At 39.1% G+C, this 20,745-nt stretch overlaps 1 pseudogene across 1 annotated transcript in view; it reads right to left on the bottom strand.

Annotated features, from left to right (window-relative positions):
- Positions 1 to 16,478: 16,478 nt before the first annotated feature.
- LOC108526358 (aspartate aminotransferase, mitochondrial-like) overlaps positions 16,479 to 20,745 on the bottom strand; it is a 54,041-nt pseudogene continuing 49,774 nt past the window's right edge. The window contains exon 4 of the transcript XR_001884502.1: positions 16,479 to 17,747. The product of XR_001884502.1 is annotated as an aspartate aminotransferase, mitochondrial-like (transcript). The remainder of the gene's footprint in view (positions 17,748 to 20,745) is intronic.

Raw genomic sequence — 20,745 nt, forward strand, 5'->3', positions numbered from 1 at the left:
CCGGCTAATTTTTTGTATTTTTAGTAGAGACGGGGTTTCACCGTGTTAGCCAGGATGGTCTCGATCTCCTGACCTCTTGATCCTCCCTCCTCGGCCTCCCAAAGTGCTGGGATGACAGGCGTGAGCCACCGCGGCCGGCTGGCGAGAGGCTTTCAATAAGATTTGCAACTCAAAGACGTAGAGGAAGAATTTAAAATTGCAATTTTTTAAAAGTAAACACTTATTTTTAAAAAGGAAGGCGAGGATTCTAGAGGCATGAAGAACGGTCTAAAGTTTAGAAAAGCTGAGAGGAACATTGAGGCCTCCTTGAGCAGACTCGTCATAAAGGAGTTTTAACGAGAGAACCTGGGCTCCCCCACACTTCAGAATGTTCTATAATATCTCAGTACATAAAATGTGTCTTTGGGTTCTCATTCCACTATCCCCTCTGACACCCTCATGTTCCACCTCCTAGCTTACCCCCATAGGCAGCCTCCCCACACACAAATGCACCTGCAAATCATTCCTACCTCATTTTCCTTCTTCTTTGCAAAGTCCTCAGGCTGCAAAACCTAATTTTGTTCCTCAGTGAGGCTTCCTTGCCTCATGCACCTCACCTGTGTTCTCAGTGGGTTGCCTGATGCCATAAACTCTGTGTTCATGCCCTAATGGAAGGCTCATGGTAGATTATTGTGTCATCCTTCTAAGGATGCCTGCATATGTACAGTGGATATTTGGGAACACAATAGCTAACTCACTAGACAGGCCCTCTAGAAATTAGTGTTAATGAAATGTGAACAAGGCGGACAATTTGGGTTGAAGATAAGGTAGAGATGAGTGTAGTCTTCAGAGCCTCCCCTAAATTTCAGCACAGGGCCTTCCCTTTCCCTGCTGTATTCTTTCAAAACCAATGGTGGCACTAAAGCATCCCAGATAGCTGACGACAAATGGGTGCAACACCACAGCCCTGCATGGAGGAAGGTAGGAGGAGGGAGAAGGGCGTGTAGAAGCTCTCAGAAAGTTTTCAGGCTTTTTACCTCTTTATGTATATGTTCTTTTATGATCATCACAACACTCACTATCTTTATGCACAAGCTCATTTTCAAAAACACATGACATAGGCCAGGAGCGATGGCTCATGCCTGAAATCCCAGCACTTTGGGAGACCGAGGCACGTGGATCATCTGAGGTCAGGAGTTCGAGACCAGCCTGGCCAACATGGCAAAACTCCATCTCTACTAAAAATACAAAAATTAGCTGGGTGTGGTGGCATGCGCCTGTAATCTCGGCTACTCCAGAGGCTAAGGCAGGAAGGAGAATCACCTGAACCCGGGAGGTGGAGGTTGAAGTGAACCAAGATTGCGGACTTGCACTCTGGCCTGGGTGATAGAGGGAGATTCCATCTCAAAAACAACAACAACAAACAAACAAACAAACAAAAACCCATAAAATACATGAGTATTTTTATGAATAAGTATCAAAGGAGATATCAGAAAGTTCCAGTATTGACATAGAGTGTAAATGTCATCAATCAAACCAGAATCCTCCTGACTCATAGCACACCCAGAATGTCCACTTAGTCCCATTCAGCAATCCTCTGGTTAAGGAGTTGGAATAAGAAATTGAGGCACCCGTCTCCTCCCCCAAAGTAGAATTCAGAAAACATCCCTAAATGTATATGTCTTTGGCAAGTTTGCGCTGTAGAACCCTGAAAGTTATATTTTCTTTCATTTTTATGTGCTTCCCATAAATTTCATGAATCTCTGCTTAAGATTTTGTAATTATTTGTGAACATACCAATAGAAATGGATATTTGAGAGAATTACAAGTTTCAATGTGCTTTAGAAAGTCTACAGAGTCAGCCTCCAAAGAAACATTATGGAAAAGAGCAGCCTCTTTGTATCCATGACTGGGTGGGCTCCCAGCAGCAAAGATCAAGGTTATTGATCTCTTCTCTATACATCTGCCCTACACATTTGGGTCTACTGCTGAAGTTGAGGATTACTGGCCATCTTTTCCCTACAGGTGAAACAAGGGCTTTCGGGTAATATAGCACAAATACAGCACTTACACTTTTCCCTGGAACTGGGAAGACAGCAGAAAGCATGTCTCCTCACTCTCATGGGCAGTGTAACTAACTTAGAGGTCTAAGCCTGTGGGTCTTCTAAGTCCTGTAAGTGCTTACGTTCCATTATGTGCAAACTACCTGGGGAAGGGTGCAGGGGGTAGGAACTTGGAGGGCACAAATTTTGAACTTGAAAGAAATAGTCAAATCAAGGAAAATAATTAAATAATTTATAGCTCTTTTCCAGGATAAATATGCAACTACTCTTCTTGGGGTAATAATGATAATAATCTCTTTTCTGCTTTTTACTCAGACGTAAGCATTGTGCTACATTATCTGCTAGGTTTTTATTTTAAATTGGAAAGCTAAGTATCATCTTCACTGGAAAACTAAGTAAATTGGTAAGGCAGTAAGTGGCAGAGTGAGGTGTGGTTCCCTGGTCCCTCTGACTATAGCCCACGCTTCTGCTGTCTCTGCCTCTGCTCTTATAGTATCTACCAGAGTAGGGAGTAGTTAATTCTAGAATACTGTGCAAGAGTGGAAAGACCAGGAGTTTGAGTGTCAGAATAACATGGCTTTCTTTGAATGCAAACTCTGCAATATACTCAATGTATAACCTTAGAAAAGTTGTCTAACACCTCTTACTGTCAGTTTCCAACCTATAAAATATAAGAAATAGTCATGATAGCTCTCAGTAGAAGGCTCAGGATATAGTAATAGGTTCACAGTAACTATTCTTTTCCTCCCTGGAGTATGGGAGGTGGGGAGAACTATTGTTTTCTTAACAAGGAATTGAGAAAAACTCAGTAAAATTGCTGGCATCTCAGTAGGGGGAATTAATGTGCCCAGATGAAAAACCAAAAGTCATTGATTATGAAGTAAAATAGAAAAGATTCTTTCTGGAAAGAGAGATCAATGACTAGAGAAAGACACCCAGGTTAGAGCAGGTTGAAGATAGGCAAGATTTGTAATAAATATCTATAAAACAATGAAGAAAGAGGGGAAATAAAAGAATTAATAGCCAGTCTGATAAAATGCTGCCCAATCCATAAGTATAGAATCTTGCTCCTCAAGATCAACAAAATCATACCACTAAATTGTATTATATTATTGTCTTCTATTCTCAATAAAAATAAACACCAGAAATAGCATTTATCTTTGAGAAAAATGCATATGCTAATCTTAAGTCCACATATTTTATTCCAATGGAAATATGAATATTTTCCTGGTTAATCTGCCTTAACATCCTATGATAGATGTTCCCATTGTTCTTCAGGAACAAACAAGGTAGGATTTTTTTTTTAAACAATGTGCAAAATGGAAACGTTTGAAAAATAGTTTCTTAAATCACAGTGTGTAGTCGCTAATGGGCTATGACAAGCTATTTTTCCAGTCTTCCAATTTCAATCCATATTTCTGAATAGCTTTGTGAGATTTTGCATTAGTTTCACAGATTTCCCCAAATGATTATGCCGCGGTAATAGAATAAGGAGCATCTGCGGCAGGCTGATTGTATCACACAGTGTTTACTGAGAATGAAGGACTGTCACATGCATGCTGATCGGAGAAATAAGCTTGAAGATTACTATTATTAAACAACCAACTGTTAAAAGATCCACACAACATATTAAGGGGAAATACAGAATAAATTGGTTTTGTTGCTTAAGCCAAATATTTTGGAATTCATCCACAATAAGCTCTGACTTTTTCTCACCATGGTCCTTGATTTTGTGATAAGTTTGCATACATTATTCTTCCCGGAGGTGCATTTAGTTTAATTAAATTTTACTATTAAAAAGTATTAAAGCCAGCTTCTCATAATCCTTAGGAAACCTGGCGTGGAAACACATTGCTTCCCTAACACTTTCCTGGGGGAGCTTGGACGACTTGAGTCGGGCAGATTTAGAGACCCGAAAGCCATCCAGAGAGGGCAGGGACCCAGCCATCCACCACCTGGTTCTACTCCCACCCTAAGGTTTGCCTCCTCCAGGCAGCATCATACGGTAACAGGGTTAGAGGTTAAGATATTTGTGTTCTACTTTGGAATCTACCAGCTGACTTAGTCTTTTCATATTCTGTTTTAAAATACTATGATTACGTCTTTTCCTTACTATTCTATAAACAAGAATTCACATTTGAAGCACCAAAAATGACAGGGTATCAGGGAGCTTATTTTCCATTTTGAGCTGCACTCAGAAACTTCTGGTCTCCTTAGGCTCTCCCCCGGTGTTGGCTGAGAACCTACTGGGTGCCGTATATTAGGCTGGAATCTGGGCGTACAGAGGTGAGTAAGGTCAAGTCCTCTCCGCCAGGAGATTTACAGTCTCATCCTGAACATGCCCTGCCTTAATCCCTATCTCACACTGACAGCTGGTCTTGAAGGAGGAAGAGTTGCAAGTTCTGCTAGTCATTCTGAAGGGAGGAAATGGAAAAACACAGTATGCCACAATAAGGCAACCATCTTGACAAAATAAATGTGAAAGTATGCAAACTATATATTTGAAGGTAGTTTGTCATCTATTTTTTCTCACATAGTCTTTCCTCTGATGGATTACTGAGTGCTTATTTGATCCATGATTGTCAATCATCCATCCTTGCAATACTTAACAAAACAGAGACCCACTCTGTTCTCAGAAAGCACTGCACAGAGATTCTAAAGCACTAATCAGATATAGAAAAACACCCCAGTCACCCTGCATTGGAAACAGAGAAGTGCTTTCTGAGCCATACTGCCTGCTGCGAGGTCATTAGCAGTGCGTCCATCCACAGCAAAGTGTTTTGCCACAGGTAATAATGGCTTAGTTTTTCCTAATGTTTTCCAAGTATAGCATGAATGAACCAGTCAGTGTTTCTATCAGGCCAAAGCAAAGGCTCTTCTGTTGTTGTTTATTTTATTCTACATTTCTTACTTAGCAGCAGAGATCTTTTTAAACTTCTAAATAACTCGTGCAAAAAAAAAATTATCTAAAATATGGACACAGATACAGGTAAATGTCTAGACAACGCTAAGTCACTTCCAAAAAGAAGGTCCCCAAGTCCTCTGTGCCGGTAACTTTGTAGGTCACCATTAAAAAATCTCAAGCATTTTTTTCTTCAAAAAATGTCCCATTTATACCCCCAAAGTCTTTCCAATTTACCTTTCTATGCTACCATTCCTCTATAGTACTGTCAGTCTAGTATAACCCAGTTAGCTGGTTACATTGTTCAAACTATTTTACTATCATCCAGTTGTAGAGACAGAAACAGACAGGCTTATACTCCAGCTGAACCGAATGTGCAATATCAGCTTAAGGTATGTTCCTGTTCCAAGCCTCAGTTTTCTCAGTAAAATGCAACTAATAAGCAGATATTCTTTGCAGAGTGAGGAGAGGTTAGGTTATGCTACAACAACAAACAATCCTTCACTCAGTGGCTTTACACAATAAAATTTTATTTCTTATTCATGCAAAGTCTTCTGTGGGACCAGAAGGCCTCTCAGGGATCCAAGATACCTAATAATTTTGACTCTACTATCTCAACACAAAGCTTCCTTTTAGATGTCCAGGAGAAGATGGAGTAGAACCGGTGCGTCCAATCTTCTGGCTTCCATGGGCCATATTGGAAGAAGAAGAATTGTCTTGGGCCACACGTAAAATACACTAACACTAACGATAGCTGATGAGCTAGAAAAAAAAAAAAAAAAAAAGAATCGCAAAAAAAAAAAAACAAAAAAAAACCCTCATAATGATTTAAGAAAATTTACAATTTTGTGTTGGGCTGCATTCAAAGCTACCTGGGCCACATGCGGCCCACAGGCCAAGGGTTGGACAGCTTGGAGTGGAGGGTCTTGCATTGGCAATTAATTGAGTAATTTAGCCTGAAGGTGGTGCACATCAATCCCCTTCCATGTCCAATGGCTAGAACAAAATAAATGGCTACATCCAACCACAGGGAGTCTAGGAACTGCAGTCTTCCATGTGCCAGGAAAAAAACAAGATATTTCTGAACATTAGTAATAGTTATATCTACCAGAGTTATTGTTAAGATTAATGAAGTTACAGATAAAAAACTTCCCAGCATACCCAGTATACTTTCAAAACTGGTAGACGCTGAATACATAGAAGGCATGATCGTGATGATGATGATGAGGCCAATGATAACAGTGAATAGATGACTCAATATGTAAATAAGCAAATTATGAGTGTTTCATTTAATTACTCAAATATTCACATGCTTTATCACATGAAACACAAATTTGTTGTTAGTTCCAATTGTAAGCCTTCTGACCAAAACTGTCCTGATCAGTAAGAATCATGGTCTTTTCCACTTAATTTCTCCAACCTTTCACACCGTCTTGCATTACAGGAGGTTCCTAACATGACAAGCTATCATACTCTTTCATTAATGGGAACCCTCTTGAGGTCTGTTTCCTGTACACTGACCCCAATTAAACAACTTTGTATTGGTGTCCCTGTTTCAAGACCCTGTTAGCCTACTTGCTAATGTTAGTCTCTTAAATTACTCATCAGAGTACCTCCCATGGCATCAAATACATTTTTCTCAAATCCTAAATGAAATTATTACTCTTCTACAAACCCATTTCACACATCTACAGCAGTGATTTTCAAATGTGGGGTAAGAGAGATTGATGTGTTGTAACATGTTCTAGAAAAGCTTTAGGCAGAGCTTTCTCCCCTCCACATAGATAGGAAAAGAAATAAAAGTTAGTTTTAATCCCCTGAATGGGGAAAATAGCATTAGATGTATTATGTTTCTTTCTTTTTCTCCAGGTTCCATCCTCCATTGTATAAATACTTTGCAGTCTTTGCCAAGGCTCTACTCTATATGTTTTTACACAGAGGGATAGGTGAAAAAAATATATATAATCAAAGTATGTATTGGGGCCAATTGTACACTTGTTCAGGGTTGGTTCCTCAGTGACAGTGTCTACTACACACCTAACACTATCAGATTGTGGGTGTGACTTTCTTGCCCTCCATCCTAGGGGCTGTATATGTAAGCACAGATAAGGAGTTGTTTCTCAATTCTTGTTTGTTTCACCCTTTATTTTCTTATCACCTCACATTTGTTCATCTGGTTCTAATTTATTCGTCCTGGGAGACAACTCAGGACTTCAGTGACCAAGGAATGGGAATATAAAGTCCTTGGCTCCAAAACAGCAGTAGCAGTTATGGTTAAACTAGCATAGTTGCCTACTTCTCTGACTTGAGTTTTCATCTTTCCTTCTCTCTGTGCACCCACCTGAGGAGGGTGAATGGACCACCGTCAGCTTATCATGCTAACCCATGATATTCATGTGTTTCATTTCTTTCTTTTATGATTTCTCCTTATCTCTCATTTTTCAGGCACCCCAAGCCATCCTTAGATTCCTTTATAGATTTAAGCAAGTTCTTAGCATGCTGGCAATTTTCCAGGAAAATCTTACCCTTCCTTCAACTTTAACAAAGTGGGTATGTCGCTTCTTCAATTTGTAGAGTTGGATCATTATCCAGAAATCAGAAATCCCCATTTTTTTTCTTAAGGCTAGTGGTCTCTCAACCTGGGTCTGAGGCTCTGCTACAAGTAATAGAAACCTGGATGTATAATTCTGTGCCTTTACCTTCATCAGTAGCACACCAATTGTAGATTTTTAGAGGTTGCTTGCCTGCCTTGTCTCAGCTCCCCTGCTTGTGCTCATTCTCTCCATAGTTACAGCAGGATAACTGGTGAAGCCACCTTCAGTGGCCTGAGCCTGTTCTGGAGAACCCTGCTCATGGAGATGTAGAGCCAGCCGATTGTCATCCCCATGGCCTTGGATATTATGGATAGGTCTCAGGTGGTAGGGCCTTACTGAACTTTAATCCTCCCTCCAGAAGGTGGATTTCAATCCTCTAACTCTACTCTCTAAAATACATTGACCACATACATGCCTCTTCTTCTGCCAAATTAACACAAACATGAGAATCCAAAGTCCTTTTGTATCTCCAGTGTCACTCAGGCTGCAGTATATCTCTGTGCTTGGGCAAGCCTGGTTTCTATTCTCTAAACCCTCCACTGCCATGTCTCCGGGAACACATATGCAGAGGATTTTTTTCCATTCATTTTCACCAGTCAAAAATGCAGTAGGCAAAAGCCAATGCTTCCTCCATGCCCATCTATCCCAGTGCCTTCAGGTATACAGCCATCATCACTCCAGCTCTGAAGCTTGAAGGACTTCAGAGATTTCCCTTCAGTTTTTGTCTTTCCTCGACACCATGCTGATTCACCAGGATTTATCACCTTTATGGGAAGTACAAAACATAGGTCACAGTCCTCCTCCTTACTCCTTCACACTCTCTCTCCTCCACATGTCCCCAGTGTTCGGTAGCACAGGGCCTCTACCAAGCATTCTATTACTTGTCTTTTTTTCTGACCCAGAGTATGAGCCCGGAACAATTGAGGTTAGGCACTTCTAATCCAGGTTCATTTGCAATGAATCTGTCTTCACCTCCACCAAAGACTATGATTTTCAGTGATGACTCAGGGATCTGAGCTCTTTTCTCCATGGGGCTCCACCATTTTGAATTTCTTCTCTTTCTGCCATGCAGAGATGAGAAAATGAGGTTGAGGACTTGGAAAAATATTTTATGGGCCAGGCCTGGAATTGGTGCACATCAGTTATACCCTATCTCTTAGCCTAAACATCACTGTCTGTAAACAGCAATCTGCTCACTAGCTTCCAAGATTTTTTCTTCATGTGTCACCCTCCAAGGTAACCAGGAGCCTTCATCTCTTCTGTGATCACATAAACAATGCAGGTGGCAAGTCTGCGACCTGAGCCACAATCAGGAACACAAAGAATGAAACAAAGTTGTGTTTTCTTTTCCTTTTCTTATTCTGCTTGCTCCTCTAATCCCAATTTTTCCTGCATCATTTTTCTGCTCCTTGACTCGCTGGAAGCATCATGACCATACTTGGGTCAGTGTGTTCTCATTCCAGAGACACACACGTGGGATGCAGCCTGTGGGTTAATTATCAGAACACTGACAAGGCAGCATTGATTCAAATGACAAATTAGTGTTATTTATATATCGGGGTAGCAGAGGCATTTTGCAAGTGTCATCATAGAACCCAGAAACTCCAGATGACAATGGAGGAAGGGGGTATGAATGACAGAAAGAGGAATGGGCAGAGGGAGAGGGCGTCTTTGAACATTTGTTATTGGAACGAGAAGCTTCTGGGTGGTGACAAAATAGATCTAAGTTTGTAAAGGTGGAAGTCAGTGAAACAGCCAGGAGCAGGTATGGAGTAAAGACGTGATTGCCAGGAAAGCCAGAGGGTAGGCACATTCACAGCCAACCTACGTCCAGACTTCTAGGCATAGCACATGTGCCCAGGTTTATGGAAACATGCTGGGAGAAGCTAATCTCAAGAGCAAGGGAATTCGGAGGCTAAGCAGAGGTGAGCAATGGATCACTGGAGAAAATATACACAACAGTTCTGAATTGAAGGGTAACCTGAAAATGCTGAGGTGCTGTAGCATTAAATAAACCTTCTAAAGTTCAGCTGCCAATCAGGGCTTCAGTTTGTAGAAGTAGAAATCTCAAAGGCTAACTCTGTTGACAAATTGCTAGTATTCCCTTCCTTCCCTTAAGCCAGAATGTCATTGGAAACAATGTTACATGCATTCCTACAAACAGTAGCACCCAGGTATGGCCAATTGCAGGGCATGAGAAAGCACAGGGATGAAAGCCTTTCTAATTATATCTCTTCATTTTCACTCATAACTGCTATTTCTCCTAATTTGGTTGATGTAAAAGTAACTGTGAGCTATTGGAAATTGTGATGCCTCTCTCGCCTACTAACCAGGTTCTCCCTGTGTCATTTCAGAGATATTTATCATACTGTTGATATTATTGGATCAGCTGTGGCCTCTTTAAGAAAATGAGTTGAGCAACTGCGTGGATCATAATTTCATTTTAATGCAAATGTTGGGGGATAAGCACACCATTGCCATGCTATCCCTTACCATGACCATAGTGTAAATGTAAGGCATCATTTCTTTGAACACATGTATTCTACACACACATACACTCACACATCTCCCCCAAAGAAAAAGAAATAACACATAATATTTATACAATTTTAGAGGGGTTTTTAAATTCTTAATGATCAATTTCACTAGATAACATTCTTTTTTTTTTTTTTTTTTTTTCCGAGATGGAATCTCACTCTGTCACCCAGGCTGGAGTGCAGTGGTACAATCAGTTCACTGTAACCTCTGTTTCCCAGGTTCAAGGGATCCTCCCGCCTCAGCCTCCCTAGTAGCTGGGACTACAGGTGTGTGTCACCAAGACCGGTTAATTTTTGTATTTTTAGTAGAGATGAGGTTTCACCATGTTAGCCAGGCTAGTCTCAAACTCCTGACCTCAGGTGATCCACCCACCTCAGCCTCCCAAAGTGCTGGGATTACAGCCGTGAGACACTGCACTCGGGCTAGAAAATATTTTTTATATGCACAGTGATACCTCAGGGAAGCTACATGCCAGGTAGAAGCAGAAAAATAAAAAACTTTTTTTTCTGACTCTTGCTCTGAGGTCTTAGAGCATCCAAAGGGTTTGTGGAGGAGGTAAAGGGAGGGGAGCTGGGGGGCGGGTGCTGCAGTAGTAAAAAAGGAGACCAAGAACAGCACGCTGGAGATGCAGGGGGAGAGTGAGGGGTATTACGCCCCCCAACCCCCACCACCGAGAATAGAACGATTCCACAGGGCCTGGAGGAGGAAGGGTAGACAGGCCTCTGGGTCCCAGGAGGCAGCCTGGGCCAGATTTCCTGGCTGTGTTCATCAGGAGAAATGGACATAAGGTGAGTGTCCAGACAGACAGGTCCCTGGGCAGCCTCAAAGAAAATTCTGTTTGATCCGGGAAAGTGAAGAAGCAGCAGAGAACTGCCACTCCTAAAGGAGGCTCCCAAGCATAACACTTTCTAATTTCCCAAAGAGGTTTTGCCCCTTCAAGATAGGCAGAGTCCTTGCTACTTCTCTCCCAGCAAAATAAAACAAAATCTGCCGTACAATAAACCCCAGTGAGGGGACCCAATCACTCCTCTTCTATGACATCCCCTGTCATTATCAAAATCTGAACCAAAGCTGCTGAAGTGTCAGCATGTGAAGGCAAGAATGATCATTGATTAAGGTGCAGATTGTGTTCTCAGGAGGAGAATCTTCTTTCTATGGATGCTTACAGTTCAGACACACAAATGAACACTCCCTTTTCTCTGCCTCAAAATTAAGCTGAAGTCTGCCTTCCTCTGTAATACATATTATGTCTATATTTCTTTATACAACTGTCTAGAGGAAATAGAAAGCAGAGAAGATGAAGACTTCGGGAACCCACTTATTATCCAAGGAGGATGAGGAAGACTCCAAGTGGTTATCCCATACCTACTCCCCACAATATGCATCTAGAAGGTTCTTTCTCAGAAGAGCCTGCCACCTGCCACTCACAGTGGAAACTTCACTAGGAACTTTGCTACCCATTCTGGGTGGTATTAGGCAATATGTTCCTATGTAGGTACCACCTACATCTATAGGTCTTTGCAAAAGACTCAACACTATAAGAATAGAATCTTTCTTTCTGTCAAGAAATAAAAACTACACCAGATTCCATTGTAACGTAGGCAAGTCATGGATTGGCGTAAGAAATACATTTTTAAATAACCATATACATATGTAAATATTTGCCTATTTGAAAACCTCACAACACTTTCTGTGCCTGTAATTGTGATGCTTGTCTATGTCCACAGATCATTCTACATTTTTTGAGGCTAAAATTAACATCACCACTGACTCTAGTATCCAAGCAACACCAAAAGAGTAGTTATAGATAAACACAGCATGGACAATAACTCAAAAAGAACAAATTAGGAATCTCCCCTTGGTGTAGGGTAGGTATTTTTGTCTTAAAACATACAATGCTGGTTATCAGCCATGGAGGTTAAAATTAAAAATTCAAACACATTTGGCAGGAGTTCCTGAACTGAGAAGAGAGAAAGTAGGGGAAGTATAATATTCTACAAGAAAATGACTAAAATAAAGACATACATTTTTAAGAAATGTATGAAAGAAACCAAGCCCTTGGACAGAATATAAAATCAAAATCAAACACATTTTAGACCCAGTTTATTGAAACTGGAGAGTGCTGAAGACAACGAGAAAACAACCAGGATGAGAAGTGCCCCGAAAGGAAGATAATCAAGAGGCTTTTCATTGGTAACAAGAGAGACTGTGAATAAGAAATGCTATCCTCAGGCTACTTAGGAAAAAATAATTGTCTACCCATACTCATTTGAACTTTCAGTTCAACAGTGGAATCAAGAAATCTACACACAAATGAAGACTAAGAGACTACTATTTGAGAAAGACAGGAATTGATGAGGACAGAGGAATTAGTAGCAACATGGAGCAGAGAAAATGGCACACACACGTGGACAAATGCATACACTACAATTTTAAATTTCTGTTTGTGTTTTATATCTTCTGATTCAGCAAGCTAGAAATAGAATGTGACCAAGAGGGTATGTCAATAAGAAAAAAAAATCCAATAAGAAGGAACTAAGAGCTGCTTCGGGTGTTAGGAATTATGAGAACTAATCCGCTACAGAGCATGCTTGTCCTGCCTGCCAAACATAAGTTGATCACTGGCTCACTGATATGGTGTGGATCTGTGTCCCCATTCAAATCTCGCATTCAATTGTAATCTCCAATGTTGGAGGTTGGGCTTAATAGGAAGTGACTGGATCATGGGGTCAGAGTTTTCATAAATGGCTTAGCAACGTCCCTCGTTGATACTGTATAGTGAGTGAGTTCTCGTGAGAGCTGGTAGTTAAAACATGTGTGGCGTCTGCCCACTCTCTCTCTTTCTCCTGCTCCGACCATGTAAGACAAGCCTGCTTCCCCTTTGCCCTCCATCGTGATTGTAAGTTTCCTGAGGTCTCCCTAGAAGCGGAAGCTATTATACTTCTTATAGCCTGCAGAACCATAAGCCAATTAAATCTCTTTTCTTTATAAGTTACCCAGTCTCAGGTATTTCTTTATAGCGATGAAAGAAAGGCCTAATATACCTACCTATCCTGATTTTTAGCATTTTGGTCATTTCTGGTATTTGGGTATGTATCTTCAGTTCGTTATTTAAATTGCCATTATATTTTACCCCTTATACTTACATTCCCAATATAAAACAGGGGACTTGTAACCACAGAGTACGTATTGCTGGAAGCTGACATTCTAAATATCTACTTATAATGAATCCAAAAAGTTGCTATGAAACTCTAGGGAAAGGTAGAAGATTAAAATGCTAAGTTCTATTATTGTTTTTTAGCCCTTGAGTATCAGTTAATATATCTTACCTCACTAGATCATGGGAAACAATGCTGAATGAGCATAGCAAAGGGAGAATAACTGATAGACCTTTAGCCTTCTCTCATGAAAGCATTTCGTCCAGTTGCTGCTGAGGGCTTTGTGCTTGTGTATGTTTATGGGGCAAGTGAGGATGAATTTCAAATGTTTCTGATATGAACAGCAGTCACTGGGGTATCAGAACACAGGATGATGTTGTCGGTTTGTGAAACTGACTAGTTGTCAGGACTTGGGAAGGCACATGTTCTAGTGTGGAGTTACACTGAGCACTTCAGGAAATGTCTGGGGAATCTATTTTCCACTATAAAAATATGACTGGAAAAATGTTAAGTAGTAGCCCAAAAGAATCAGCCACATTCAAGCAGCCATGTTCATTTGTGGGCTACAACCTACCATGTGGAAAACTCTGGCTGTACAGTCACATTATACTCAAGATGGATTTCCATTTGAGTAACTGATGCTGTAAATTTGGTGTTGCTCTTCTGTGAGGCTGCTGCAAGGAAATGAAGATGCCATAGAAAAATGTAGTGAGTTACACAGTGTTCCCCAAAAACTTCTTCCAGAAGAAGCTTTCCTCCCAGAGCCTCAGAATGTGACCCGATTTAAAAAAGAAGGTCTTATTAAATGTAATCTGTTAAGGTGAAGTCATAGTGGATTAGGGTGGGATGTAATTCAGTGACTGGTGTCCTTATAAGAAGGAAACTTGGACACGCACACATACATAGAGGGAAGACAATGTGAAAGCAGACACACAGAGAAAATGCCATGTGACAATGGGGGCAGGGATTGGAGTGATATGGCCACAAACCAAAGAAAGCTAAAAATTGCCAGCAACCACCGGAAGCTAGCAACATTTTTTCCGAAAAGCCCTCAGAGCATGTGCCTGTCAACAACTCCATTTTCTGCTGTTTTAAGCCACCCAGCTTCTGGAACTCTGTGACATCAACTCAAGGAAACCAATACAGAGGGCATTGTTCCTATATGAGCACTGTTATCTTTACCCTAAGTAGGGTGTCCCATTCTTGTCCCTCGATGCTGAGTTAATGATTACTGCTCAGGTTCATTTCATTCTGAAAATACAGCTTCTCAGTCCCCTGCCCTGAACGGAGGCAATCGTGAAAAGGGGTTATCAAATACAAACCCACCATGAGATTCAACTTCGAATGGAGATAAACAGCACTTTGCAACAGTAGATGTGGGGTTGCTCAGATCATCTGCAAAGATGTCCAGCTTTGTGCTCCTGAGGGTCCAAGGGTCTTTCAAACCATCTGGAATTTTCACAGGAGGTTTTTGCGGAGGAATCCTAGAAAGGTCTCTTGAAAGCAAGCACCCTGTTTTCTCCATAAAATAAGTGAGGATACAAACACACTCTATTGCAAACAGAACAATCACAACACTCTTCACCAGCACCCTTCCATGGGACATTCATTCATGGCTCTCCCACCCAAAAAGCCCCGAATCTGAACATAGCAGGCGACTGCCTGATGTGACAAAACAGGAAGCCATATATGGGCACACAGGTGCACGAGTCTCTCAAGTGCTGATTTTCAAATGCTGTAAATCCCAGGAGAAATACACAGCTATAACTGCACAGGAGGCAATTTGCCAGAGAAAAAAAGAGAACATTTATTTTTGATTTCAAGTGAAAAGAGAAAATCAATTCATTCAAAGACTTTATGAGTCATTTCAGTTATTTGCACTCACTTGCCTAGGGATGTGGGTAAAAGTAGGGTAAATTGGGCTTCCACAAATAACCAGTGAAGAAGATGGGCTGATTTCACAATCCTGGCCCTGACTGCTTCAACTTGTACTGGGAAGCCCCCTGAGGAAAAGCAAAGCCCAGCACCGGGACAGTCCTGAGATTGTGGTGAACACACAAGCCCTCCTGTGACATTCTTTCTTCACACTTCCAAGAAGTTTCATGTAGTGGAGAGCTCCAATTGACTTTTTGTGTATTTAATTAAATGAAATACCATGCTTGAGTAGCTTTGAGGGGGTGTTAAAGAATCACACAGAGCAAACTACTTTGGTCTACACCTAATTACCTTATCTATTACACAAGGCTTTCTATAAGGCAAAAGGATCCTGTCATAACCACCATCTCCCCTGAAGAAAAAAATATATTTAACTGAAAACTAGAACTTCTGGAAGTTAGCCAGCCAGCTTTCTTGTAAAAATAATTGGATATTAAGTCTTTCTTTAAAAATATATGTACTATGTCAAAGTAGGGGTGCATTATAAATAGAGACTGCTACTAATTCAGTTGCAAACTGTAACTAGCTTTCACTTGATATTAACGCCCAGAGCAATACGGAACATCTTACAGCTTTGCACAACTTTGAATTTATTTGTGTTCCGAAAAAGCTGTATGTATGTTAACAAGGAACCACAGAACACACCTTTTTTGTGCCGTTTGACTGGCAGACTTTGCTGTGTAGAACATATCAAGTATTCAGGAAAGGGCAACTCACAACTTGAAGGATGCAAACATTACAAAATCCACCACCTGCAACAAGAAACAAGGATCCCAGTACCTAATAAACCAAGGGACTGGTTTTTATTCTCCCCGATGGTCAAGACCAAGTCTTTGCACTCAGTTCTGAGTTCCTACCATTACACGTTAAATCCTCTGAGAAATCCTACTACAGGAAAAAGACAAGGTAAACCAAATGAATTCAGGTGACCAGCTAGCAAAGAAGATTTTTATTTTCAGGAGTGAGATCATTTTAAAGCTTAAGAGCAACTCTCTCACTGTTGATGCCTCCTCCATCTCTGGGTCCATCCCTGCCTCAGCAGCACCTTGCATCTTACCACTGAAACCTGTACTTAGTTCTCAGCAGGTTTTAAATGTCTGCTGACCTCTCTGATTCTCCTACGAGGCTATGAGTTTCTACGACTGTGCCTTATTCATCTTTTCACCCATCACCACCTCACCCAATGTTTGGCACAAGCTCAGTGATTAATAAATAGGACTTTTAAATAAATGTTTAAAATCACAGATTTAGAGAGTACACATGTATGAAATGTGACCATATTTAGGGACCACAGAATACACAAGTAAAACACTAAAAGTAATGTTTCCAGGGATATAGCATTTAATATATTATAAGGAATATCTACTTTTTAAATTACAATATTTGTACCTCTTCAGACAGTAAAAGTAAACGAATGATTGGTGATAAGAAGAAGAAGATCAACAGTGGAACAGAGACAGGATATCTTCTCCTCCTACTGATTTGAATAATATCCCTCTATATTCTCTCTCCTCAAACAGCCCACTTTCCTTCTATTCCTGGGATGGCCGAGGTTCTTTCTCCCTCAGGTCTTTCTCCTTCCTTACATTGCACGAAACTTCAATGGTCCTTGTCACTTGGCTTAGTGCCTTGACCCTACCAAACATTTTTGTCAAATTTAAGCCAACAGCACACGTAACTTCAGAAAGAGGCTTAGGGTCATCTAAACCAGGCTAGGTGCAAATAGGGGACATGTCTAAGGCTGTTCAGGTTCAGGCTTTAAATGAGCACCAATTCACACGGAAGAATAGGGGACTTTTACACTCCCGGGGTTACTCACTTTCGTTGTGTTTCGCAGCATTCACTAAAAATAATAATTTATTTTCTTTTTTCACTTGCAGGATGAAAAGCATCTGGTCCCACCCCTGGATATGATCAACCTTCATATATGGTGTATTATACATGGTGAGTAACCATTTCAAATTCTTTCTTTAAAGTAACAAACCTAAGAAAACAATTAACCCTATTTATAGAGTTTGTCATAATTTGTTTCCCAAATTAGAATGTTACTTATGACTAGGTCATGAACTCACTTCAAATTTTCTACTTCTCTTTCAAGATGGAGAGCCACTGATTGAATACAGAACTGGTATGTGATCTATGCCAATGAAAAAAGAATTATCCTCCTTATCGTTGCATTCTGCACTCTGGGTTACACTTCTAACTGCCATGATTTTTATAATAACAGAACTCACTCCTGGGTCTTCATTTACTGCTGTACCTCTGAACACTGTTAGGCTTATGAAGAGCTTACAAAGGCACTAGGAACTAAGAGTTTTAAAATCTGAATATTGACATAGCAGAAGGCTTCAGATTAGACGGATAGTTTCAACTTTTATATTTCTAGCATTATCTTTAAAGAACAATGTTGGTCAATAATACATAATAAATCTTTAATTTTGTTGTTGGTTAGTTGTTGCCACCTTGCTCTCCACTCTCTTGTCCCTTATCTCAGTAGCCATCTTCGCGACCTGCAGAGATGAAAAGGGAAAGTAGGAGGTGGAAACTGGTCAGCAGCCTTCTGGTTTATCAGTCATACCTGCAAAGGTCAAATGTGCAAAGTGTCAGAAGACAGTGGTTAGAGTGAGATTCTACATGCTCTCAATGAAGAATAAAGGTAAGTTCAATATTTCATGAAACAAAAAAGGTTTTTTAATTTATTATAAAGGAATGTTTCTGTGGCTACTTTTTTATTAGTATTCAATATGAGGACTTGAAATAATATTACTTCTGATAATAGAGTGCTTAAAATGTTTACTTTTTTTTTTGCAATCTAAAAGCTCCCCTCTGACCAATGGGGAGTAAATTCTTTATAGCTCTTTTTAAAATGATCTTATTGTATATATTCTACTTTAAAAACCTTCATAAGTCTTAATAGTAAGAACAAGCAAATCTGAAATTATAAAAAAGACACCTCGTGCTCAAACCTTGAACTGAAAACATAGCAGTTACAAGTTTTGCATTATTGTTTTCCTCCAAAGTTACAGTAAGTTGTATTTCTAAGAGAGTAAGAATCCCTTGTCTTGAGTAGTAATTATAAGCTGCTTTTTGTGGCAAATATTGTGTTATTGAATCACCAGTGGTGGGGCAGACTCTTTGGTTTTTACAAAATTGTATATAATATAAATCAAATACAGAAAATCTTGAAAATATACAAATAGATTTAATTCACGGCACATTAATTCAGCTATTAGCATCTTTAAAAATACATCTTTCGTGGCTGCATAATATTCTACGATAAACGTATATTACAACTTTTGTAAATAATCACATATACTTGTATCCAGTTATAATGATGGAAATATCGTTACACTACATAACTTTATAAAGTCCGTTGCAGAAGCATTATGCAGACTTACAATTCTGTAGACTGTACATGAGTTCTCGCCATGTCCTCCAGAATTCTTAGCATTTTAAATATTTACCAAATTTATTAATTTTAAAAATGCTATTTAAAGTTTTATTGGAGTCATATAAAAATGTTATTCCTCTAGTTATTTTGGCCATTCTTCTTATTATTGTACTTCTTTGTAAATTAACTTTGTGTTCATTAAACATTTTCTAAGAAGGCATTCAAGATTTCTTTGGGAATTTCAGTAGTCCCTCATATGTTCATTAAATATTTTATTATTGTGTTCTTTAACTCTAACTTATTATGTTTTGTGATACAAAGGAGATTTGAATATGTCATATAGTCAAATCCACATTCCTGAATGGATATATTTATTCCCATATTATATTCATTAATTTTTGGTATGATTGTTTATAGTTGGTGTTGTAATTCATCTAGAATTAATTTTGTTATATACTGTAAATATATAAATAGCATTATATTTTCCTAATAGTTAATTCTCAACATTTAATAAATAAATTCATATTTATTCAATTGATTTTAATACCAACTGGATTATACACTATAAACTTCTGTGCATGTACCTATTTCTGGTTTTACTATTTTCATTTATTCTCCATCTAGTCAGCTATATTAAGCATTTTAACAGTATAGTTAAGTCGCTTTTATTATCCCTGTTTTCAAAATATTTTGCTGTTTCGCACATTGATAATTTTACATTTCAGAACAATTGTGCCAAGTTTTTAAAAACTTCTATGATTTCTAAGTTTTTTGTTGGAATTGCATTAAATTTGGGAAAAATTGATATTCACACAATCCTGAGTCTTTACATCTAAGAGTAAGGACTAAATCTTCATTTCTTCATATCACTTTATCAAGTTTTATGTTATTATGCATAAAGATTCTTATGTATATAGGCACTTGCTTATTAAGTCTATTTGAGTCATCTTATATTATTATCTGTAAACTCTATCCTTAGTAAAGTCTTTTAACTAGTATATAGGAAAGTTTTATTCATTTCTTAATTTTTTTTTATCAGGACCATTATAGAGCTCTGTGAGAATTCTTCAGGCATTTTTCCCATTTTATTGTTGAAATTCCAAATGTTCATAGGGAAAATGGAAATTTTGTTGCCTTTCATAACATTTCCCATGTTTCATAAATTTTCCAGATACTCATTGATCTCTTTTATTTGAAGGCTTGTGTATTTCTTCAGCTCATAAAAGTCCTTATTTCATATCTTCAAATAATTCCATTTTTTTAGTCTTTTATTCAGAAACGTTGATTATGTATATGTTGAAACTCCAAATCTGTTCTATCCGCTATTTCTCTCTGATCTGTTTCTTTTCTCCACCCACTTTCTTTGTGTTCTGTTAGGATCCTCAAGTGAGTTTTCTAGCCAGTAAGTAAAAATTCTGCAGTGTTTGTTCTGTTCTTTAATGACGAAATGCAGTTGTAAATTCCAAAATTGCATTTTTAATTTTCTTAAACTATTTCACTTCATTCAGATTCCTTTTGGCATGTTTTTAGTTTTCAGATAGCTTCTGTTTTACCTCAGTCTCATAGGATTCCGTGTCATCTTTCACGTCTTCTATTAAAAAAAAATAACTCCTCATCTTATATTTTAGTGAGATCATAAAGCAGGTATTGCCCAAATATAATTTATCTTCTGTAATAAATCTCTTCAAAACTAGTTCCTTCCCTGGATGTTGAATACTATGTCCCTCTCCTTATTTTGAGCTGCAAAAATCTTTTCACAGGCCTCCTGTTGGCTGTTTTCTATTTACACATCCTTGAGAAAGGAGAGGTCTCTCCTAGCCTCGTGCTTGCCTGTAAATAGAGTAGGAGGATTATCCTTGTGTCTCCTCACTATCCATCTGCTTGCTGTTAGAAATCGTCTCTCAAATTTTAAGCTCAAAAGGGGATTTTTTTTTTTGTCATCCTTACTGTTTTAATTTAAAATTGCTTTGCCCTTTTAGTAAAGCCAGCAGCCTAAAAGAAATAGGGAAGAATCGTAACCATGATCAGTCAAGGCCAATCTCTGTGTGGCTCAGAGGTCAGTTTTCTGTATCCAGATTTGTTTGTCCTGGTCTCTATGACAGGTACACAGATTGAAGCTTCTTGGAGTCTGCTTGCCCAGAAAGAAATTCTTTTTTTTTTTTTTTTTTTTTTTTTTTTTTTTTTT

Source organism: Rhinopithecus bieti, unplaced genomic scaffold, assembly GCF_001698545.2.
Source record: "Rhinopithecus bieti isolate Rb0 unplaced genomic scaffold, ASM169854v2 scaffold_2272, whole genome shotgun sequence".
Classification (NCBI taxonomy): Eukaryota; Metazoa; Chordata; class Mammalia; order Primates; family Cercopithecidae; genus Rhinopithecus; species Rhinopithecus bieti.